Source organism: Stegodyphus dumicola, chromosome 6 (genome assembly GCF_044657685.1).
Source record: "Stegodyphus dumicola isolate Sdum_Otavi_A_Nest chromosome 6, ASM4465768v1".
Classification (NCBI taxonomy): domain Eukaryota; kingdom Metazoa; phylum Arthropoda; class Arachnida; order Araneae; family Eresidae; genus Stegodyphus; species Stegodyphus dumicola.
This window is the reverse complement of record NC_140773.1, coordinates 138,342,987-138,348,651: the sequence shown is the minus strand read 5'-3', so window position 1 is coordinate 138,348,651 and position 5,665 is coordinate 138,342,987.

Genomic DNA, 5,665 nt, shown 5'->3' with positions numbered 1-5,665 from the left:
TTTTAATATATTTATTTATTTATTTATTTTATTTTTTTAAGGCCGGAGACGTGAAATATATGCAGTACCCTTGCCGGAACTCTCGAAGCCTGGACTTCTCGAATACGAGTCGAGTATTACACCACGAAGGCATGCGAGATGTATATTTTTACCACGGAAATCTGTTCGGACCTTCAAGCAAAGTATTACTTCCGGTTTATCGATTTTCCCTAGATCTGATATGTTATTCTCATTGATATAAAACTCTTAAATACTAAAATTGAAAAGTTTTGGCTTATATTTTAATATAGTTTTTCATTAAAACCTGTTATGAACTTCAGGTTGTTCAGTTTTACACAAAATCTAATCAACTGTTTATATGAATGTAATATGGTATAAAGTTTCTTATAAGTGTTATCGTTGACGGAAAAACCTACAGACAGACAGACATGATTGTAAAAATACTAAGAACGTGTTGTGGAAACCCTAATTTGTGATTATTCACTCAAAATTCTCTATCGAGTTTGGGGACTGAAAACATTTCCTCCCTTACCTGTATAGTATAGGTTGGCGAGAGATAAAAAAATATGGAAACCCGCTAAAAATGGGGAGCGGAAACATTAGAATTCGAATTCGAGAAAGGAAATATTCTGTAAAACTTCAGCCTCGTGCCTGTCGTCTCTCTGCGTTAATCTTTTATTAGTCGAGTGAAAGATTAATGCGTAGTTTTAATCACGTGTCTGCAATTAGTGTTTAATAAGAGGTTGCGATGGAAATACATTTAATTTATTAAAATACGCCATTAAGAAATTAAATAATAGCTATCTGAAAATCTCTCTCTTTCCCTTCTTAAATCAATTACGCTGAGTTATTTTCTGCAGCAAATAATTAAAAGCTTTTACTAATTGAATTTATTGACTGAGGTGAAAACTTCGTATTCTACGTAGCCAAAGATAAAGGACTTTGTTTAACGAAGGTGAAACAGTTCAGAATGAGAGAATTAAATTCAATGAGATTAATTATGCATGGAGCTTTGCGCGCAGGTTCAAAAGGGGTGCATTCATAGCAATTTCACAACTCTAGTTTGTTCAAAATCTTACGTTCTCCTCATGGAAGAAAGTGGGTGTTTCCTAAAAGTTAGAATGCCTGACAATGTTTCTGCCCTATAGAACTGCTTATTCTACTATATTATCTGCTGCGTATTCTCAATTAAGTAACGACCTTTTTGACTCACTTCTTAGGAAATTACAGAGAGTTTTTACACATTTTAGAAAGATTTCGGGGCCGTTTAATTGATCGTTGAAATGTAAAGAATGTTTTTTAAATGTTCGGTCTGATAACTTTTTTTACGGACTATAAAACCGCATCGTAATTTCTAGGATAAAAGTAAAATTTCCTTTCTTAAATTTCCAGATGTATCGACTTTTATTCCTCTTTTTATTCCTTTCCAGCGGCCATTTATCGTGGTGGGTCTGCGCTTAGAAAGTACTGTTTTCCAGAGACCAAAGACATTTAGAGTCCATAGGTGAAAAGCCAGGTGACTTTGCAGGAATACGTTGAAAAGGTACATATGCAGTATCTGCATCAATCTTCTTTTTGTCAAGGAAAGAGTGGTACTTTTCTAAGCATAACTTGTTGCTTTGTCTTAATCAAGTTTCACTCTTTGATAGTCATCGGGGTAAAGAAATGAAATTTCTTTCGCAAATATTGATCGTAACATTTTTCCTTGATTGACGTTGATTTTTACTATTTTTTTGCAGTCTTCTTATTTTCAGTCTTCCATTGATGAGAATCCTGCGACAAGCATAAACCCCTTACAGAAATTTTCTTTGCATCGACGGAACCAGGTTTGTACTTTTTTTTTTTGTTTTTTTTTTTTGTTTTGTTTTGTTTTTTTTGTTCTTTGTTTTCGTTAATAAGTAGTCGATAATAAGTAGCAAGTAAAATCCTTGTTGTCATATAGTTAATCCCATGTTTCGTCAACGGTCACAATATATTTCCATTTATCTCTTGAGAAATAATATTTATACAGAGTTCTGAAAATTGTTGTGCGTTGAGCCACATGCCTCGGAAAAATCTAAAGTTTAGTTTTTTTAAGTTGTAAATCTTGGTTTATTATTTTATTTATTGTTACTACTGATGTTTTTAAAGACTTAAGTTGATTTTTTAGTCGGTGGATCATCTATTTTAACAACAATTTAACTTTAGAGACATTAGAAACAGTACGTATCTTTTACGGGTATACGTTTGGAATCTTCTTCCCCTGTAGAAATAATGACTTGCGGTTTTTCGCTTTCCGATTAAAAATGTTGCTTATTTTGCACTTAGAATTTTAATAAGATGCAGTTCATAACTTTATTGAATTATGAAATAGTATATCTCTCTTGGGAAAGCGAAAGAACATATCCTTGCATCCACAATTAATTTACGTGCGACATTTAGAAAGAAGAATGAATTTAAAAGTAGCAGACGATATTTCTCCTTTCAAATAATAAGAAATTGGCAGGAAATTTTTATTTCAAAGCATTTTCTTTTTTAATTCTTTATCGAAATCAATGTAAAAATGTGCAAACACCCTCTGTCATTTAAACAACGTGATACGATACAGCAACATATCACGAAGACATATAATCAGTATTAGACTATCTAATGCTGTCAGAAAATTTTCACAAAAAGCATAACTTAAGGTAAATTACACACGCGAGTGTAAAACTGCATGTCGGGAAAAATGATTAAATTTAAAATATAAATAAAGAAATAATTTTTATTAATTTTAAAATGTATGAAAGGAAAGAAATATGTCTGTAAGAAGTTTATGGTGAACCTTTTCGTGGTGACCCTTTCTGAAGGTGTATTTCAAAAACCGTAAATAAATACCAATACTGATTATTGCTTCTTTTCAAGCAACAACTTCCACAGAAGACCTAAATTATCATCTGTAACTGTGGCTGATCATTTTGTAGAAGATTCATTGTACAAGAATCAAGAAAATCTTTTAGTGCTGACTATACCCCTAAAATGACAATCTCTGAAAGTGACTAGATTTATTAGAGCATAAATAAATATCAGTAATAAAAAATAAGTACATTCCAATTATAAATCATTAACTATTTTCAATGGTCTCATACTCAAATTGCAATACAGGATACAGGATCTAAAATACAGGATCTAAAAACAAACGATGGACCAGAATTTTTTTTTTTAATAAAATGAAAACTTTAGTATAAAAATAAAAAATATTTTAAATAAATTTTAACTACTTGTTAAACTTACTAAATATTCGTCAAATTATACATAAATAACACTAATAACATCGCATAAGAAAAAAATTCAAATTTATATTTATTTGCTATTTGTTACTTGCAAGGCATTTCTGTTGATTACATTTTGTAATTCAGATGTATTGAAAGCTAAATATTAAATTCTTAGAATAACATCTCTTTCAAACAATTCTTACATGTTTAATTAATCATTAAATAACTCACTTTTATTTAAACTAAAAATTAAACAAATTACAAAACTTTCTAAGTTTTCAGAGAAAATTTACCAAGTACAAAACTTGAGAATAAATGAGCACTTAGTCTCTTTCTTTTATTTATGAAATTTTTCTTCGAAGCATACATAAAATTACAAATATTTATATGCAAATAATTATAAACTTTTTTATTTCTTACTAAAGCTTGACACTTGATGGTATTTTTATTCCCAAATAAAGCGTAATAATTATTCGTTGTTGATAATTGAGCTTATTTATTTTTTGACATGTACGAATAGAATTAATGAAATCTGTCTTTTTAAATGCTTGATGTAAACGATTTTAAATGTAAAGATTTAAATCACTCTGTAAATTCATTACCACCATTTGTAGATTTTCTAGTGGTTATTCATGTTCGTTTTTAATGGAAGATGTCAATTCGGACTTCAAATAACTAAAATCTCGAATTCTTTGCAGCAAATCACATATTTACAACAAATATATTGTTGTTAGAAATTTCATTTGTCTGACAATGGTCAAAGCGTGCCCACCACATTCAGCGTGACAAGGAGACAAATGCGCCTGTCGATGGCAAAGAGCCTTGGGCACCATATAGGTGACAGGCCGAGCTTTAGCACAGTTCCATCCCCCCCCCCCCAATTTAAAGAGAGAGAGCACCCATGAAGGAAGGAGGTGAACGGCTTTTTCTCCTATAATTATATTTATTTTTTTATAAGCAGTACCAAATTTTCCTAAATATAGGTATAGGGACCGGAGGAATATGTAAAAAGTTAGATATATCTTATAAGATAGTTAAAAGTTAGATATATCAAAATATTCAAAATCATGAATCTTTGCGCCATTTAAAACATTTTTGTGATTCGAAGTTTATGTATACGAGCAATGATTGAGAAACTAAAGGATGGTATTATATTAAGACCAATGATTGAGAAAATAAAGGATGCTATTAAAATCAAGCCCGAAAAATAAAGACCGTGAGAAAATAAAAGCCGGGCATTATATTCAGTTCAAATAGTTGAGGAAATGAAGGCAGGGCGTTAAATTGAGGCCAATGATTGAGAAACTAAAGGATGGTATTATATTAAGACCAGTGGTTGAGAATATGAATGATGGTATTCAGGCCCGGACTTAGAGACCCAGGATCCCTAGGCACTTGACATTTGGGCCCCCCAACATCTCGAAGCTATTTTGGAAATTTATCAAATTAAATGCACTAGTATAGAACATATAATTTTTAATCGACTTTGATGACTTTAACAAACATCAGAATTCAGAATAATACAGTCTATTTTACTATAGTTACATTATTCTATAAAATTTATAGAATCATAGAATCTTTCTTCTGTGCAAAAGAACAAGAAAGAGTCCTAATTCTAGCTTTGTTGAGCGCAGGGCTGTAAGTTATATTATGAGCGCCCTGTTTTGGCAAAGTGTAGTAAAAATATTTAATGTAATATTATTTTCGATAAAGCTGTTTGATAATGCAAGCCAGGTTTTTGAGCTTATGTAAAGATTCCGCCACCGGGCCTTGTAGGCCTAGGCAGAAATCCGACACTGATAATATGATATTAAGACCAATGGATGAGAAAATAAAGGCCGGGTATTATATTCAGACCCAATGGTTGAGGAAATAAAGGCCGGGTATTAAATTGCGGCAAATGGTTGAGAAAACAAAGACTGAGTATTATACTGAGAAACTTGTTGAGAAAATAAAGGCTGGGTATTATACTGAGACCCAATGATTAAGAAAATAAAAGCCAGTTATTGTATTGAAACCAATGGCTGACAAAATAAAGGCCGGGTATTAATGTACTTTGCTAATTAAAAAGTTTTTTTTAAAATACGTTTAACAAAAAGAAAAAAAAATATTGCATTTGCATTACAGTAAAATGTATAAGGAAACAAATATTCTCGTTTTACGAATATCCCGATGGATTTTGGTCCTATTTTGTTTGGATATTTATTGTGTCACTTGTTTAAATGTTTCCATTTCTTTCGGGCTTCGCAATTCCTTTACGTGTGTTTTGCATGCTGTTTGCAATGTACTTTTTCCCAAGAGGATATTGAGAATGACGGCTTTGTACAGGAACGGTCGAAGGAGGGTTATAATCAAATATTAATTTCCCTGCAAGATAACGTTATCTCTTCCCGCGCGCATAGAATGAAAAAAGCATTCCCGTAGCTCCAAGC